This window comes from Meriones unguiculatus, chromosome 6, assembly GCF_030254825.1.
Source record: "Meriones unguiculatus strain TT.TT164.6M chromosome 6, Bangor_MerUng_6.1, whole genome shotgun sequence".
Classification (NCBI taxonomy): domain Eukaryota; kingdom Metazoa; phylum Chordata; class Mammalia; order Rodentia; family Muridae; genus Meriones; species Meriones unguiculatus.
This window is the reverse complement of record NC_083354.1, coordinates 36,358,343-36,377,353: the sequence shown is the minus strand read 5'-3', so window position 1 is coordinate 36,377,353 and position 19,011 is coordinate 36,358,343. Positions and strand designations below refer to the sequence as shown.

The 19,011-nt window shown below is 44.9% G+C and overlaps 1 long non-coding RNA gene across 1 annotated transcript in view; it reads left to right on the top strand.

Annotated features, from left to right (window-relative positions):
• Positions 1 to 17,548, top strand: part of LOC132654638 (uncharacterized) — a 44,344-nt gene extending 26,796 nt beyond the window's left edge. Inside the window, exons 2-3 of the long non-coding RNA XR_009592293.1 lie at positions 15,446 to 15,760; positions 16,542 to 17,548. This is a non-coding gene — a long non-coding RNA (uncharacterized LOC132654638). The remainder of the gene's footprint in view (positions 1 to 15,445; positions 15,761 to 16,541) is intronic.
• The last annotated feature ends 1,463 nt before the right edge of the window (positions 17,549 to 19,011 follow it).

Below are 19,011 nucleotides of genomic sequence, written 5' to 3'. Positions count from 1 at the left end.
AGAGCAAGAGTCTCGGAAGTATGTCCACAGATCTAGAATCTGAAATTGTATAGTTTGAAATGTTTGTGCCAATCATGTCTCAGCAATCTGTTAGACAAAGAGGAAATTCTACTCATGTCTTGGTCAGAGCAATGACTCTGATGTTGAGAACTCCTGGAAAAGAAAGCTGCCTGTCAGGTTGAGGAACAGAATGTTTCCCATGGGGATGAGGAGGTCTTCACAGCGCGAAAGTCACAGTAGCTTCCAAGATGTCAGGACAATTGAATATGCTCTTGCTTTCTGTCTCTCAGTCTCTGTCACTCTGTCTCTCTGTCTCTCTGTCTCTGTCTCTCTCTCTGTGTGTGTGTGTGTGTGTGTGTGTGCGTGCTCACTGAGACAAGCTCCCTCAGGAAAGCTCAGCATTCACAATAGTGACAGGCTCCATAGCTTGTTGGGAGCTCTTCTGTCTTCGCTTTATTAGACTAGAATTACAGCTGGATTTTCATATCATCTCAACATTTATGTGCATTTTCAGGGATCTGAATTCTTGCATGGCAAGTGCTTAGGGACTTATTTACAGTGGTTAAACTTCTTTCAAGACTGAATTACCCTTATTTTCAAATTAAGAAGACACATAACAGATACACTAGGCCACATAAAATCTTTGTATACAAAATATACATATAAAATGTGTACAAAATATGTACAAATATATATGTAATATGTATACAAAAACATAAAAATGGACTTTGTAGCTTGCTCAGATTAGTTCCCTTTACAACACACAATTAACTTTTTAAAGTTGATTTCTGAGTGTGAAAAGTCTTGTGTGTGTGTTTAGGTGTTCACGTACGTGTGTATGGGATGCACATCTGCTCAGTACTTGGTCAGCAACCTCAGCTTCTGTCTTGTTTGAGACAGGGTGTATTGTTTGCTGTTGCATATACTGGAGTAGCTGCTCCTCTGCTTCTCACATCCTCATAGGAGTGCTGGGACCGTACAGCCCCGAATGCCACTCCACCTTTTACGTTTGTCCTGCTGCTTTGAACTCAGGTCTCACACTTTTCAGCTCAGGCTGTTACCCACTGAGCCATCTGCCCAGCCCGCAGCACAGGTTTTATAAAAGGAGCTTTCTCTGGATTGAATGAGGGCTTTCAAATTAAATGAGATTAGGTGAGAATGCTCAGGATCAGAAGCACAGCAGTAGTTTGCAGTTGCTCTGTACAGAGTTGATCATACTGCATAGTGTTAGCTTTCTTCTCTAATGTTCGTGTTGGCTTTCAGTGTCTGATTTAGGAGGTGGACACTTGCAGGCTGAAGTGGGTCACTGCGGGCAGGCTGAGGTCTTTGAGCTGAGTTCCACTTCCTGCCTGCTCTCTGCTTCCTGCTTTGCAGTCTGTCTTCCCCACCATGACAGACTGTATCTCCTCAAACTGTGAGCAAAACAAACCCTTCCTGTTTCAGTTCCTTCTTGCACTTTGTCAAAGCAATGAGAAAAGTGACAAATACAATTAGCATGAATGTAGCATCCCTGTCTCTCACCTCCATTTCTGCCTGGATTTCTCTTTCTTCTTCCTTAGATTTGAACTTAGGATGTCTAAAAGTAAAACTTAAAATGTAAAGGAAACAACCAACCAATGCTACAAGTTTAGATGTTTTTATGACAGCTAAGAGAATATTTGGGTTGGCAGTAGTTTGGATGAGTCTGGAGTTCAGGGAAAGGAAGCAGAGGTTGATGGTACCTAAATCCAGGAGGGAAGGCAAGCCGAGAGAATATGAGTTGGGGAGGGAGGCAGGAAGGAGGAGAGTGTGGGCTTCTCTGATACTTAGAAATATGGTAGTGGCTTGGGAATGGAACAGCCAGTACGGTACAAGGGTGCGTGTGATCATCAAAAATGCACTGAGAATAAAACAGTTGCAAATTAGGGCTAAGGAGATGCTCAGTCACTGCAAGCAAACCAGAGGACCTGAGTTAAAGTCCCTAGAATCCATGTAAAAAGGAGTGTGAGGCCATGTGTGCCTGAAGCCCCTAAGCTGTGAAGGTTGAGGCAGGAGAATTGATTGGGCTTGATGTCTGCCAGTCTAGCTCTGGGTTTAGTTGGAGAAGTGTCTCAAGTGAATAAGATGGACAGTGATAGAATAGAATGTCCATCTCAATGTCCTCCTTTGACCTTAGCACATGTGCCCACTGATGCCTGTACCCACACACATACATGTGTGTGGCTGTACCACACATACACCTCACACACATATGTGCTGAATACACAGGCACAGGAAAAGCATAGAGACACACACTAAACACATACACCAAACAAAAATTAAACATAAATAAAAGAAAATATGTCCTTCCTGATTCCTGAAGATTGTCAGATGTTTTAGATATGTTTTATAACTTTATACCTGGCTTTTTTTTTTAAATTTATTATTGACTTTATTGGGACAGTTCTCCAGGCTGGCCTTGAACTCCTGATACTCCCACTTTAACTCTGGCCTGCAAAATGCCAGAGTTAAAGGCATCAACACCAATAGAAAGCAGGGCTGGCTTTCTAATATCCTTTCTGCTTCAGAAGTTGAGAGCAAAGTCTCCTGATTCAAGGCATCCCGGAGCTTTGCTCTCATCTCTGATGATCCTGGGTAGAATTAAACTCTGATGAAAGAGCACTTCAGGGAGGCATGCAGGCCTCAGAGCATGACTCTGCCCATGAAGGAGGTCTTTGATACAGTAGAACGACAATGATATTATTGTCACCCAACAATTTCATTCTGAGAACAAGCTCTATATATAAGTCCTAAGAATGCATTCATGAGGCTCAGGAAGGACTGCTTTGTGAGTGTGAAAAGAAGCCATTTCAGCACTGGAACAAGCATGCTTTCTAAAAAGCATCTTGCTGGGGTCACAAAAATGGCAGCTGGCTCCCTTAGATGTTCCCATCAGTTCTTTCTCTCCCTGACATCTGCGTTCTTCAGAGGCCCAACATTGCATCTTTGTTTCCTGCAGATCTCCTCGGCCCCCCTCCCCAAGACCTCTGAGAGAGGCGCAGTAGTCACTCATCAAGAAAGATTTAGCATTGACCCGGGAAGCCGAGAGCAAATTCCTCAAGCCTCCAAGCCATGGCTGATTAGAAAATCCAGCATTTAGTAATTAAACCACGAGATGAATGTGAACTATCTAGAGTGTTATCATGGAATGTGCCTGGCGGCTGTTGAGCATGAAGGGTTTCTCTGTAAGAGGAGCCCTCAGTCTTCAAGATGTTGAAGGGACCCTCCTAGCTGTGCCCTGGCTGGAGGTTCTCTAATACTCTTTAGTCACCATCATGAATCACAAGATCGCATAATAGTATATGGGCATCCTAGGGTTGCCTAAATCACCTGGCGATTTTCAGTGCTACCTAGGGGTGAGGGGAATGCCTTCTAAATTATCTCCATCCATTCATATAGTCCTGTAATAATGCCTTTGGAAATTGACTCATTCTTCTTCCTTTGTAGGATAGACTCAGAATTCTGAGTAGGGGGGTACAGTGATCATAATTTTGGAGAAATATTAACACCTTCCTGGTCTATATTAAAATGTGAACATCACCAGGAGTCATGAAGTATTGCTTTCAAAACCTGTACCATCCATTGGACAGCTATCAAAGCATCCATCTACGGAGAACCCTTACCAACATGCTTCACTTCTTTCCTTCCTGGAGCTTGTTAATGGGCTTCTCACGCTGAGTTATAATCGCTGTCCTACTCATGGAGACTGACGTTTAATTCAGTTGGATTGATGGTCAGGATGTTTTTCTAATTTGCTGGTCTTCCATCATCTCAGTAAACATTTCCATTCAAAGCAAAAATAAATAAAACTGGGGCTGGGGGCATTGCTTGTTGGGTAAAGTGCTTGCTATGCAAGGATGAGGACCTGAGTTCAAATCCCTAGAACCCACAAAAGTTAGATGTGGTAAGGCACATCCATAATCCTGGGAGGCAGGGAGGCGGGGAGGCAGGGGCTGGAGAATGTCACCCTGGGCAGCACTGACCCTAGCCAGGTTTCCTGGACTGTGGAAGAAAGCAACTCAGCAGGAGCCTGTGACTGAATGAGCAAGGCAGTGCTCCTCCACGGTTTCTTTGTCAAGTTCCTTTCCCCTACCTTCTTCAATCATAGACTGTGACCTGGAAACTCAAAGAAGCCCCTTTCTCCCTTTGCTTTTGGTCAGAATGTTTTCTCATCAAGACAAAATGAAATTGTAATACAACCTTTGGCTCAAGTTTCAGGTCTTGGCATCATGGAATATGTGATACAGTTTTACTTAGGATCTGAGGACAGCAGTGAGGGTCTGCGGTGGTTTGAAGAAGAATGGCCCTCACTCTGCATGGAGTCACAGGATTTGGACATGTGGTCTTGTTGGGGTAGGTGTGGCCTTGATGGAGGAAGTGTGTCACTGAGGGTGGCCGCTGAGGCTTCAGAAGTTCAGGCCAGGCCCAGTCTCTCTCTCTCTCCTCTCTCTCTCTCTCTCTCTCTCTCTCTCTCTCTCTCTCTCTCTCTCTGTCACTCTCTCCTGCCTGCAGATCCATATGTAGAACTCTCGGCTACCTCTCCAGCATCATGTTTGCCTTTATTCTATGATGTTTTCCACTATGATGACAACAGACTGAAGCTCTGAAACTGTAAGCCAGCCCCACTTAAATGCTTTCCATTGGTCATGAAGTCTCTTCATAGCTATAGAGCACTGATGAAGATAGGTTCCCTTTTGCATCCTGTCCTCCTTAAGCTGAGGATCTTTCACTTTCTATTTTCTGCCTAATTTGAAGATTTTCCCTCATTGCTTTACTACCTAACCATGTGAATAAATCAACATCTGGACTCAACAAATCTTTGTTTTATCTTTATTTTTCTTTATGAGATACTGTAGCTCAGGATGGCCTGTGACTTAGGGTTACTTTCCTGCTCCTGCCTCCTGGGTGGTCAGAGTACAGGCAGTAGCCAAGTTCAGTTTATACAATGTCTCACTGCACGTTCCTTAAGATATAATCCATTCTTATTTTGGATGGCCGTGGTGTATTTATTACTTACGGTCATTTTAACTAGCATTTGTGCTGGCTAGTTATATGTCAATTTGATAAGCTAGAGGCATTTGGGAAGAGGAAAATTCAATTTAGAAAATGGCCCCACTATAATGGCCTGTGGACAAGCCTGTGATATATTTTCTTGATTGATGGTTAATTGATCCAGCTTACTGTAGGTGGTAGCACTGGTTGGCTGGTGGTCCTGGGTACCATAAAGAGGCAAGCCGGTGAGCATCATTCTTCCATGGCCTCTATATTAGTTCCTGACTTCAGGTTTATGCCTTGAGTTGCTGCCCTGACTGCCCTAGATGGAGAGCTATACCTTGTAAAATGAAACAAACCCTTTCCACCTTAAACTGAGTTTGGTCATGCTGTTTTAGAAAACCTGTTTTATTAATTAGAAGCCTTAACTAAGACAGCATTTAGCTTGAAAGTGCTATTTAACAGTTATTGTGATGTGTTAAAGACAAAATGCAAATAAGGGGCAAGAGAGTTGGATCGGCCTTTAAGACCAGTAGCTGCTTTCCTTGAGAACCCGTGTTTGACTCCCAGAACCCACCTGGCGACTCACAACCATCTGTAGCTTCAGTTGGAACTGAAGTTCCAAGAGATCAGACGTTCTCATATAACATCTGAAGGCAACAGGCGTGCGTGTGGCACACAGACATGCGTGCAGGTGAAACACCTGTACACACAAAAACTTAAATGTAAACAAGACATGGGATTTAACATGGTGTCTATAGTTATGTATGGCCAAACAGCCAGTTAAATAAGTGGCTAAATGCAGTATAATGTACTTATTGGGTCAGGACTCTCAATAGGACAGGAGAGCAAGGGCTAAAGCTTTGCCACCTCTGTCTGCCTCACCCCCATCTGCATCACCACCATGCACGTCATCCCGTGTGCATAGCCATGTGTGCGTCACCCCTCCATACACCGCCTCGGTTTGCATCGCCTCTAGTGTGTGTCCCCAGCATGAGCATTACCTTGTGCTGTTCCTGGAGCCAAGGCAATAGCTGAAATGAGTGGGGGTACTTGCAAGCAAACAAGACAACAAAAGGAATCCTGAATATTCTAGGAGGATTCAGTGTAAGCAAGTAGAGCGGATGTGTCAATATGTGGTATGTTTTTAAGTCCACTAATGGCACACACTCCAGGAGTCAATGAGCAAGAGGAAGGGCAGATGGTGGAGGTGGAGAGGAAGGTTTGAGAGCATGCAGTCAATTCTGGAAGATGACATTTAGGGTTTATACTGCAGGTCCTTGGCTCACGAGGCGTGATCTGAACACCATCAGTATCATCAGCCCTGGTTAGCTTGCTAGAGATAGATGCTGTGAGCTGCTGAGCTGCAATCATCTCACTTAGCAAGGCTGCCAGAGGGTCTGTGTGTGTGTCCTGGAGCCCAAGACACTTGACAAGAGGTCACATCCTGCACTGAGGGTAGAACTGGGGGCAAAAAAGCTTATCTTTACTTCACTTAATACACACACACAAACCTCTTTAAACTGCCTCCCCTCACATTAGTGTGTGTGTGTGTGTGTGTGCCTTTGAGGCCCAGAGGGGACCTTGTATCCCTTGGAGCTGGAGTTATAGGCATTTGTGAGCTGCTGATGTGGGTGCTGAGGTCTGAACTTATGGAGCCATCGCCCCTGCCCTCTAAAGCTAAGTTTTAGTGCCATGGGGAGAATTGTAAGGTTGAAGATGATTCTTCACTGAAGAGACAGACTTTCCGGGCATGGCAGAGTGGTATTTAGGAGAGGTTTAAGTGAACAGGAAGACCAAATGCTTCCTGTGGCTCCATCCTGTGGGCTGTCTGGTATTTTGTCCATAGCAACAAAAGCAGTTGTTGAGGCCTGCAATATCTCTGTGTCCTCGGTAGGACATACTGATAGCATTAGAAGAGGATGACTTTGAACTACGCAGTCATCTCAGCAAGGTATTGCTGCTTTAGTCTGAGATAACCCACGGCTGTTATCTGTTACCATGATGTTTTTCCTGAGTACAACCAGGCTGGGTCCAGATGAATCCTTTAGCAGTCAGCATGAAATGCCTGCAGCTTCAGCAGCTTTGGGGAGTGTGCAGAGTCTGTCCATCAAGGGCTGGATATTGCCAGTTTCTGTGGTTTATTCTTCAAAGAGGAGCCACAGACAGTAGCAAATTGGAGGGCCTTGTTTCCTGGTGACCAGGTATTTCTTTATTTGCACATCCACTTTCTCTCAGGGCCGTCATCTGTGACAGACACTTGTGCTGTGTGGCTGCTTGCTGGGTTCTCCTTCACTGTTGCTAAGGGAAGTCCTCTAATGAGCTTTCCTCAGACCCTCTCTCCTGGCAAAGAACTATTTACTGATGGTCACCAAAATCTAAGAGTTCCTGAGAGGTAGAGAGAATGAAGCAAGGAGAGGGAAAGGAAGGGTGGGGAACAAGGGAGTATGGAGAGGGAAAGGGAGGAGGGAGAGGAAAAGGAGACAAGGACAAGGAAGGGGGGGGAAGAGGAGGAAGAGGGAAGGGGAGAGAGTGGGAAACGGAAAAGGAGAGGGAAGGGGGTAAGGGAGATTCATATAATGCTGCAAAATAGGGTTGCTGACTTTGGAGACTTCATTTCCCTAAGTAATGTAGAAAACATCATTTTCAACAAACAGTCAAAACAACCCTAAATCTTGGAACTGGTTTTCTCATTTCTGTATCTCTTACAGAGAGCTAGAACCCCAGGCAGTGCTACAAGGAAATGCATTCAAGGGTGCAGTGATGGCTTAGCTAACCAAGGGCTCCGAGACGACTTTCAGCACAAGTCACCAGCACATGTGGCCAGAATGTATCCTTTACTTGATAGGTTTCTGTCTCAGTCTTCTTGCCTCTGTCATCTTTCTCCACACAGCAGGCATAGCAAACTGTAAAGAACGTGCCCTAAATATTTAGGAGCTTTTGGGGGACTTGTCATGGACCTGTGATAACATCTCACCTCTCCTTTGTATCCCACTGGATCTTCTTGCTTTAGCCCCAAACTCTCCTGAGACACCATTTGTATCATTCTCTATCGTCACCTCTTCCTCCTTCAGCTTCAGTCAATCACCATCCTCACTGCTCATTGCTCCAGTCAAAATGCGCATCTCCATTTTCTCACTCAAATTGCTCCTCAGAGCCTTCAGGCAGCCCATTCTTGAACACCTGCCCTCCAACTTCCCCTCCAACTCCCTCCACTCTGAACTTTAATATCACTTATCATTACTTTAAAATATAAAACACATTCCACTGCTCACAGTTCATGGTTTTACTCTTTGATAGAATCAGAGTTTTGTAGTTCTTTTTTTTTTTTAATCCTTTTTGTCTGTATCTTTTGAGACAGGATGTCATACAGCCCAGGCTTGCTCTGTACATGACAGTGGCCTTGAGCCACTGTTCTTCCTGCTCTACCTCCTACATGCTGGGATGGTAGCCATGTGCCAACACAATTTGTGTGTGATGGTGAGGACTTACCTCGGGACCTCATGCAGACCAGGTGAACACTCCACCAACTGAAAGCTGCTTGGTGGCAAGATTTTGCGACTAGTACTGAGAGTTAAATCCTTCAGGTGTGCCCATCATCTGAACCAGGGCTTAGATCCCTGAACAGATGGAAAAGACTCTCTTCTGCAGAGCAGTTACTGAAACACGGGAGAAGCGGGTCTTACCTATTGGATTTTACTGAAAATACGGAATTTGAATGGAGGTGTGTAGGGGTGTGCTACCCTGGCCTCTTGAGTGATTTGGGGCCCTAGCTCTTTCTTGTATAGACCAAGAAGTTTTGCCTGGGGTCCTAGGGTCCTACTGACACTCCTTTGAGTCTGCCATGCCAAATCCCTGTGTCCCTCAACTCATGAGCAAACAGGATCTCATGACCATGATGAGAAAAATATTCTATGCTGTAACTGTCAGCAGCTCCAATAGCTCTTCCATACGTATATGTATATATTCTGAGACAGGGTGTCCTGCACCCTAGGCCACCCTCCAACTCAGACGCATAAAAATAACCATGGACTTCTGTCTTTGTGTATTCATCTCTCCAGTGCTGAGACTAGAGGCATATACCATTACTACCAGTTCACATGGTGCTGGCATCATTAGTTCGGTCCGAAGCAGAGACTTGGCACCTTGACCCCACGAGGCACAAGACAAACCCCTGTCTACACAGTGTACTAGCATTTCTTTTCCATCAGGTAGAAGGCGACTTCACAGGAGTGGGGGGTCCTGCAGATACCACAAGACTCTTGAGCTTTAGAACACACCTATTCTTTTAGTGTCATCGTCATTGTCTTCTTCATGATCATCAAGTTGAAATTATGGGGGTTTTGTGACTTTTCCTGGGAGGACACACAGGAGAGTACCTCTTCTCCCCTGACAGGACACAGCAGGGCCGAAGAAACAGTTCCATCTAAGTCTAACTTGGTGAATCTCGATGGGTTTGGGAAGGTTATTTATAGACACATGGCTCTCCCAAGGGCAGCACCAGAAAGCCCAGCCCAGCCTAGGAGATGGCTCATTAGAGCTGTATCCCTGGTGTCCACACCTAGTCAAGTTCCCACCTCCTCTACACATACTCATGTAGGATTACATGTAACTGGGGGTGGGGAAAGTGCTAGGAAGGAGGGTGTGGGGTCCCAGGTGAGGCTCTAACGGCCTGCCCTTTTTAAAAGGAAGGGTTAAGAGGCTCAGTCTTGTAAGGGTGTTAGGACTGTCTTGTGCTGGAAGTCGCTCAGATTCTGTCTTCCTTCCTCTTTGCCTTCTTCACCTTTCCTTTCTTATTACTTGTTTGATTTTCTTTTTGGCTTTTTTGTTTGCTTGTTTTGTTTTGTGTCTTTGTTGCTGTTGGGTTTTGAGACAGAGTCTCACTGTATAGCCCAGACTAGCCTTAGACTGAAAACCTTTTTTTCTCGGGCTCGTCAGTGCTAAGATTTCAGGCATGCACCACCAAATCTGGCTCCAGATGTTGACTTCAAATAGATGTCATGTCCTGAGGACTGGGTTCCATTTCAAGGGGAAGTCATGTAATTCTTATTTATTTGCTTGGTGCTATCTTAGGAACCCAAAGAAAACTAGAAGCAGCTGCTCTCACTGGTGTGTGTTTTTTTTACTGTTTCAGGTTTATTATTTTGTACGTTCTGTAAGTTCTCTCTGAACCCTTCTATTTGTATCGCTAGTAAATAACCATGTGAGAGTCAACACAGTTGAGTGAATAACTCATTTGCAGATGGAGGGAAGAACATTCAGTGGCCTGCTGTGGTCCAACAGACCTGTCTGTTTATATGTTGGCCTTGAAAGGTTTTTAAAGATTTGTTTTATTTTAAATTGTCTGTGTGTGTGTGTGTGTGTGTGTGTGTGTGTGTGTCCTCAAAAGCTTTGAATCTCTCTGGAGCTATAGCTACAGGCAGTTGTGATCTGCCTAATGTGGGTGCTGGGAACCAAACCCTGATCCCCTCCAAGAGCAATAAATGTTCCCAATACTGAATCTCCTTCAGCCGTTGTTCAACTTTGTGAATTTTTGGTATGAGTTCTCATTGGCCATTTGTGTGATGGAAAAACAAAAATAAACAAACAAACAAACAAACAAAAATAAAACAAACAACCAATCTCCCTCCACACAGAAAATAATGTTTGGGAGTTTTATATGTATGTGTTTATAGTATTTTTGTGTATACAAGTCCATGTTTCTGGGTGCATGCCGGGGTTTAGGTATGGTGTGTGTGTGTGTGTATGTATGTGTGTATGTGTGTGTGTGTGTGTGTGTGTGTGTTTATGTGTGCTTTTTCGGAAACACACACACACACATTCCTACCTTGTTTGGAAACAGGATCACTGAGTGGCCTGGAACTTATCAAACAGACCAGGCTGGGTGGCCATCAGGACTAGACTCCTCCTATTTCTGCCCTGTCCGTCCTGAAATCACATACCACTGGGCTGGGCTTCTTTTCATAGGTTCTGGGACAAAACTCAGATCCATAAACTTCTGAGTCAAGATTTGACCTCCTGAGCCATTTCTCCAGCCCAGGAAGGTAATCTTAACACACGTTGTTGTGCTTTTTTCTGTGTGTATCTAGAATTTATGCAACAGAATGGCATCCGGGTTTCTGGTTTTAGAATGACCATATTTGGTTGCAAAACAAACTAAAGAAAGACCTCACAGGTGACTACAGAAGTAATTGCTTTCTCATTTTTTTTTCTCTTTTATTCTGAGCAAGAACAGCTTGGCAGTATTCGGATTGAGGTCACAGGTGTATTAATTATTTCTTGTGGGTTACAGTTTGCATGTAGAAACAACAAAGGCAAGTTTTGACATGTTTATTAATTACTCCCAAGTATTCTTTAATGCTTGGCTCATCCTATTTTCTTATATCCATGGTAGGAAATCAGAGCAAACTAGTTTCCTCAGAGATATAGAAGTGTTTTGAAATACTGCCTAACGCTTAACAGTAACACTAGGATTTTATTCCACGGTTGCATCTCTTTTGCTCTGACATTTTTTTCCTTAATTGTTTCCTTAGTGGCAGTATTTGTTGCCACCACTGTGAATAAAAGTCATCAGGGGAAAGCTCTGGGAAGAAAGAAATAGAAAGATGATTCTGAGCATGGACCCTCTTTTCTGTTACAAAGGAGGCAAAGATTGGTTGGACCAAACTTCATTGTTAAAGTTCTAACTGTTCTCCAGAGGGTGATCTCCATAACGGAAAGATGTTGGGGTCATTTTTTCCCAATGAGGGGAGATTTGGTTGGGTCGGCATAAGTGAATTTGTTAACAACTTGTAGCCTTCCTGTTTGAGATGGAGCGTGAAGTGGCTCACACAAGTGACACGCGTGCACAAGGGACTTTGTGAAGAACTGCAAGTGACTTTGATCATTGCTGTGACAAAAAGCCTGACAGGAAGCAGTGGAAAGGAATAGGAGGTTTATTCTATCTTACAGTTCTAGGTAATGCATTCCACCCTGGTGGAGAGGCATGGTGGTAGAACCAGAGGCTGGCTGGTTACATGTGTCAACAGTCAGGACACCGAGAAAGGACAAGAGGGGTAGACAGGAGGTAGGGCAGGCTGTAAAATCTCAAGGCCTATCCCCTAGGATAGACTTTCAATAGCAAGGCTCCACCTCCTAATGGTTCCACAATTCCACCAAATAGCCCCTAGCTGGTGAGCAAGTCTTTAAAGACATGAACCCAGGAGGGACACTTCACATTTAAACCTTAATGATAGTTACAGCCTGGGTAGAGGACTGTGTGGCCAGGTATCCTAGCCAGCAATTGTTAAGGTGGGTTCACCCACCCGATGTCCCTGATCTGCTCCCGGGTGACTAAACCTAATTGAACCTGCCAGAATACGGAAACCTTTCCTTCACATTTCTTGGTGCCTGATACTTCCTATGATGTAAGCTGTCCTTTGTTTAAAAACCTCCTCTCTTCTCTTATATATCAGCATCTTGGAACTTCCCTTAGCAGATACTCAGACTAGTGTACGTGTAAAAACAGGGTGCTGCGTGTCTTTGGCTTAATGAGTTTCAGGATAGTAATTATCACTGATGGTATTAACAAAGCCGTGCAAATGAGATGACATGGTGAGGTTGCTCAGGGATTCAGGTTGGCTTTCTTCAGAGCCACGGCATCCTTACACAGAGCTGTCCCTAAGTCCACGCAGGAAAGAAAACATCCGCAGCTGCCATTTTGTCATAAAATGGCTCTTCCCGAATTAGCAAATCTTCATGGTTTGCAAAGGCATGAACTGAATTTCCAGAAGACTGAGGTCAGCAGCGAACAACGGTTTCACGCCAGTAGCCAAGCAGAATTCAGTGTTTGTGCAGATGGCTCTAGAGAGGTCGTCGAGCTGGACTTCTCACACCTTGGAGCAGACTGGTCACATAACCTGAATCCTGAAAGTTGTTCAGGGGAGGACGGTGAAGAGACTCTCAAATGCAGCACACTGGCAGAGTTGGTGCTGATTGTTTGGCAAGAAGTTCATTCTCTAGATAGGAGGGATAATGTGGACACCATCGCAGAATGCCACTCCATCTTCTGGCATGGTAGGGGCAGAAAGGGAGTGAGAAAAGAGAGAAAAAAAGAAAGAGGGGAGAAAGGAGAGAGAGAAGAGTGGGGGAGAAGAAAATGAGGATGAAGATCAGACAGGAGAGAGAAGAGAAAGGGAAAGAGCAACAGAGAGAGCGAAAACCTGTTCTTAAATTGAAGGCACCTTGCCCAGTCTGGGGCCTCCTGGGAAATAAGAATTATCTTAAAGAGCAGTTACCACCACAGGAAAAGTTTCACCGGGAGAGCGGCTTGGAAGAAGCCAGGCTGAAGTGCTAGCCTTCATTTTATATGACTAGCACCTCTGCCTTCATTCCCAAGGCTTTCAGTCTTGTGAACATTTTTTCAGCCTTGCAAGCATCATTCATTCCTGACTCTCCCTAGCACATGTCTGCGTGCTGCTGTCGTCATTCATTTATCTTGGGATGACTTTTTTTAAAGATGAAAAATGAATGATTAGGAGGTGATAGCTCCCTGCTGGGCAACTGGTCCGACTAAATATTTGGGTATATTTGTAGGGTATCCACGCAGAGCTTCAAGAATGTGTTCATGCTCCAAGCCAGGATGGCAGAGATAGTCCAGCACCAAGGAAGCTTTGATGTGGGCTACATCTTAGGTGCTATTCATGGAGTAGCATGGTAGAGAAACACAGGCCAGCTCAGAAGAAGCCCCGGGTTTGAATCTCAACTTTGCTACAATGACAGGCACTTGCAAAGTGTGGAGATTAGAGACAGGTCCGTGCTGAAGGCTTTTCTAGTGATCCCTTTCTCTTCTCTCTTCTTTCTCTGTTTTTCTCACTGTGTCTTTTCTCTCCTCCCTCCCCCCTCGCGAGTGTGTGTGTGTGTGAACGTGCAGTGCATGTAAGTCAGGCCTATGCCTTCCCCAATCATTCTCCACCTTGTTTTTTATTTTGTTTATGTTTAGCCTGCTTGTGTATCTGTATACCACATGAGTTCCTGGTGCCCTTGGAGGTCAGAAGAAGAAGGTTCCAGATGTTCTAGAACTGAAGTTACAGATGGTTGTGAGCCATCTTGTGGGTGCTAGGAAGCAATCCCAGGTCCTCTGTGAGAGCACTAAGTTCTTTAAACCATGAGACATTCTTCCAGCCTCCCCATGTACCTTAACCTTTTGAGGCAGGATCTCTCAGTGGGACCTCGGGCGTGTTGCTGGTTCAGCTGGGCTGGCTAGGCAGCACTCCCCAGGGAGCCACCTCTCTCTGTCTCTCCAGGGTCACAGGTTTGCACCAGCTTTTGTGTGCCAGGCCTTTTATGTGGCTGCTCCAGATCTGAAGAGCTCCTTAATGCTTCAGTGACAAGTCCATTACCTTTTGAGCTGTCTGTGGAGGAACGTTATTTCAGAACATGGCTGCTCTGGCAACAGAGCACATCCAAAGACCTTATAGGACTGTGTGATCTGGCTGGAACACTAACACACCATTAATGCAGGAGACAGAGACAAGCAGATCTGAGTTCAAGGCCAGCCTGGTATAGAGCAAGTTCCAGTGTCAGAAAAGTTTAGGTGCAGGTGTGGTGGTTACATGCTTTTAATCCTAACTAATGAAGGTAAAGGTAGTTTGTAGAAGGAAGCACATATATTTGAAAGTGATGTCTAAGTGAGTGGCAGAAACAATGATGAATCAGAGAAAGATTTGACAGAATAGGATACACCCAACTCTCATGAGAAAAGAGGAAAGGGAGGCTGCTTAAGAGACAATCGAGGGGGGTGGAGGAGGCAGTTTTTACCTGCATAATAGAAAGAGAGAAAGACAAATTGCAAAGAGAGAGAGAGAGAGAGAGAGAGAGAGAGAGAGAGAGAGAGAGAATGAGCCAGATAATTGGAAAAGACTGCCTTAATTAGCTCAAAGCCAAGCAGAGCAATTCAGGAGTTGAGAGAGAAGCCAGATAGAATCAGTCAGCTGGGAGAGGAGTTTGAACCAGAACAGCAGAGTTGAACCAGCCAGCCCAGAGCTCAGTAAGAACAAGAAAGGGTGAGTTTATTCAGCAGTGAGTCCCAGCTGAAAACATTCTAAGCCCAGGTTGGATTGTATGGAGGCTGGAAAGTTCCAGGGCTAGGCCTAGGCTAGCAGACAGAGGCAGCAAGCCTCCCAGACAACAATTGAACCAGGAAAATAAAAGTTACTTCCACAGGCATCTCTGCTAACCTATTCGTATACAGATAGATAGAACTGAGCAGGATCCAGTTTCATGGGGAGGGGTGGGAAAATGATAGGGTTTCTCATAATGAAGGCCTGAGACTCAAGGGAAATCTGCCATCAGCATGTCTCCCAGAATGTAACTTCTGCCTTTTAAAATTTAAAAAATAAAAAAATTTAATGATGGAGTAGCCATTACAGGCCAACCATCTGCTTAAATCCTACAGATGCTGGATAAGGTGAAACAATGAAGAAACAGCTGGTATGCAGCTCTGGAGAGCAGGCAGCATTTTTTGAAATGTGTCATGGCCATCGAACCATTTTCTGTATTGTAACATTTACTAAATTGTGACAGAACCGAGGAACCAAGCCTAAAGGTGACAGCCGAAGTGTTTCTCAGTCTTAGCCTCAGGTGACAGACATTGGAGAAGCGGATTATTAGGAGAACCAGAACTCGAGGAGGCTCAAAAGTCCCAGAGGAAAGGGAGCTACCACTCCAGAATTCTGTGCAGACTGTTTGCCTGGGAAGCACATGCAGAATTGTAAGTTGTGCACACAGCAGATGCATCTAAGGAGGCGGGGGGGGGGCTGTAAGCTGAAGCGTTGGGCACAGCTTTTTAGCAGGCTGCTGATGCTGATGAGATGGAATTTTAATATCAGGGCATTTCAAAGGAGGGTGCTCTGCAAATATGCAGTTCAGAGGCGGGATGGCTGCCTCTCAGGAGGAGAGCAAACATCAGAAACAGAGCAACCTCAGCAGAACAGAAACTTGAATCATGTCAGCTCCTGCTTGCATCAGGGCTGTCTGCCCTTAACCTCTTCCCCTCTGGGAAAGGATGCAATCTCTATAGACAATGGAGTCACAGCAGCTGAGTCTTATTTTGTTGAGTTCCTAACACTGAAACTGAAGAAAGATGATGAAAGAGCCTCCGACAACACATTTTCCAATACCACCCATCAATGACTTGAAGCACCATGTACGAGCAGGGTTCACTGAGGAAAGTCAGGCTTTTTCAAATGATGCAAATTTCCATATTGGTAAAAATCCAGAAGGAATTCTGACTATCTCGATAGATGCAGATAAGATGTTTGATGAAGTCAAAATAACTTAATGGCCTAAAACACTTTTTAACCTATCAGTAGAAAAGACCTCTCTGAACCTAAAACAGAGTTCCTAGAAAATATGAATTAAGAGTTTGCTTACCTGGAATACTGGACGTACCTCTGTTAAGGTTAAATTGAAGTGTTGGCTTCTAGATCTTAGACAGTGTGATAAGTCATTACTAACTACATAGTTAATACGTATATTTGTTATGGTCACAGGGTAAAAGCCGATGAGCAAATTCAACTGATACTCAAGTAGACCTGAAAGTAATGACGCAATGAAGAATGCCAAAATAAAACCTAAAACAGGCCAAAAAGGCCTGTGAAGAAAGGAAGAGACCAATGAGGTTGTGCTTTGTGAAAATGAAGAAGTTCTGCTCACTCATATAATTAAAAATAGTGAATGTCCGAAACCGTACAGTCCCATGGGGAAGAATGACACTGAATTTACAAAGGCATCAATTTAACATGGACTAAAGCTCAGTCGAATTAAATAGACTATTCATGACATGGAAGTAATCAGCAAAATGGAGAAAGGCCTTGCAGGCCATATGTCAGAAAGTTCACTGTTTTGTGTACAAGAGCAATAGACAGAAAAACTCAGTTTAAAACTGGGCAGAGAAACCAAGTAGGTAATTCTCCAAAGAAGACCTAAGATTCCCCAAATTTTAATATTGTCTTCAGACTGGATTCTTTACACACTGCAGACTAAACACAGACATCTGTTGATTAGACTCCGCTGGTGAACTCTGGCCTGGCAATGAACTCTGATGGCATTTGCCTGCAAACCCTTCGGGGTTAAGCCTGTCTCCTGGTTGACTGTGAAGTGGTTGCTCCCTCGCACATCTAGACGACTCAGGCTTCTCGGCGCAGGCCATGGACATGGACACGGGCTGACTTCAGCAGCTGCCGCCTTACTGATGTCTCCTTCCCTGCTCTCCTGCCCACGGTCCTCCATCAGATCCCAGCCTGGTGGCCACTCCCCTGTCACACTGCCTTGGCTGTCTACTCTCACGGAGGAAAAACGTCCCTACATCTCTGCCATCACGTCCATTTTCTCTTATTAGATGTTGGAAGTCATAGTTGTTGTTTCTTTGCCTCTTCTTCTGTGGATTGTGAATGGCTTAAAACGTCAGTCAGAATAGGATTCGTGCTGTTAGCTTGAGTCAGAGTAAGAATCCGTACAGGCAGGAACCTCCCCTATCAGTGGACTTGGGGAGTGGCATGCATGCAGAAAGGGGAGGGAGGGTGGGATCGGGAGGGGAGGAGGGAGGGGCTTATGGGGGGATACAAAATGAATAAAGTGTAATTAATAAAAAAAGAAAAAAAAAAGAATCCGTACAGAAGCGTGTGAAAAATAGGAGGACACAATACAAGCTTTTGGGACTAGGGACTAGGAAATCCTATCTAGGGACCCCATCTCATCGGGTATAAGGGAGAGGCTAGGAACCTGCTTCACACACTCTCCCCATCACACATGTACTGTGGAAATCTTTCTTGGGATCCCACTAGAGGACCCCAGTCAGCTATAAGGGTCCCACCATTCATTCGATGTGAATGTGAGGGCCACAGTGGATAAGCTTAATAAGCATCTTCCTCTTACACACCTAATAGTACCACGAGAGGCGACACTCTGCTCTGGATTCTCCACTGTCCCAGACTGTACAGATCTCAATTGCATTGCCTATTTCATGAGTCATTTCCTGTTCCTTGAGGGGATACAGGCTTAGAGAGAGGGCGGTTCTTAAAAATGAAAATTTAACCGTCTCAGCTTTCCAAGCTTGTCCTGCCTGGACCAGTTAACACGGATTCTCAGTTTGACAGCGTCGAGAAACGTAAAGGGGACAAACCTCTTTGCCTGCCTTAAGCATTTTCTAGATTAAGTTGGTCAGTGCGGAAATCCTGAAACGTGGTGTCTCCAATCCGTGGGATGGCGTCCTGAACTGAGCAAAAGAGGGGGACTACGCTGAGCAGGAGCGTTCATCCTCTCTGCTTCCCGATTGTGGTGCAGTGTGACCCACTGCCTCACACTCCTGTCGCCATGCCGTTCCCACGAAGGGATACCATAATTTTAAACCATGGGCCGAGATAAACCGGATCTTCCCTAAATTGCCTTTGTCACCCACTACCCCTCCTTACCATCCCCAGGAATAAGAAAAGTGACTAACTCATTAGCACTGGCTGAAGGAGCAGATTAATTGGAGGAAGAAAACAAATGGAGTTAACAAGGCAATCCTGGTGACAGAATTCATGAAGAACAATGTCCTCAGTTTTAGGGGCCGGTGCTGGGCTTTGGGACTGTTAAGCAAAGGTGGGCGAGTAGGCAACAAACAACTTGTTTTATCAGAGTTCAAAGTTCTGAGGCCTCAAAGTCAAAGGCAGGGCTGGTTTTCCAAACGCTTTTCTGTTGGCTTACAAATGGCTGTCATCTTCCAGGGTCATCAGGTGGCCTTCCACGTGTGTTCACATTCCTCCTGTCTCTTCTGATTAAGTCACAGGCACATTGGAACACAGCCTCTCCTTATCACCTCATCTCTCTTAGCTTTAAATATGACATCACTGCTCTGAATTCTTCTTCTCAGTGATGTGACAACCATACTTGAGGAAGAGAGGCTTATTTTGGCTCATAGTTTGGTAGTTTGGTCCAGCCTGGTTGGGAAAGTATGGGGGCAGGGAGAGGGGGAGGCAG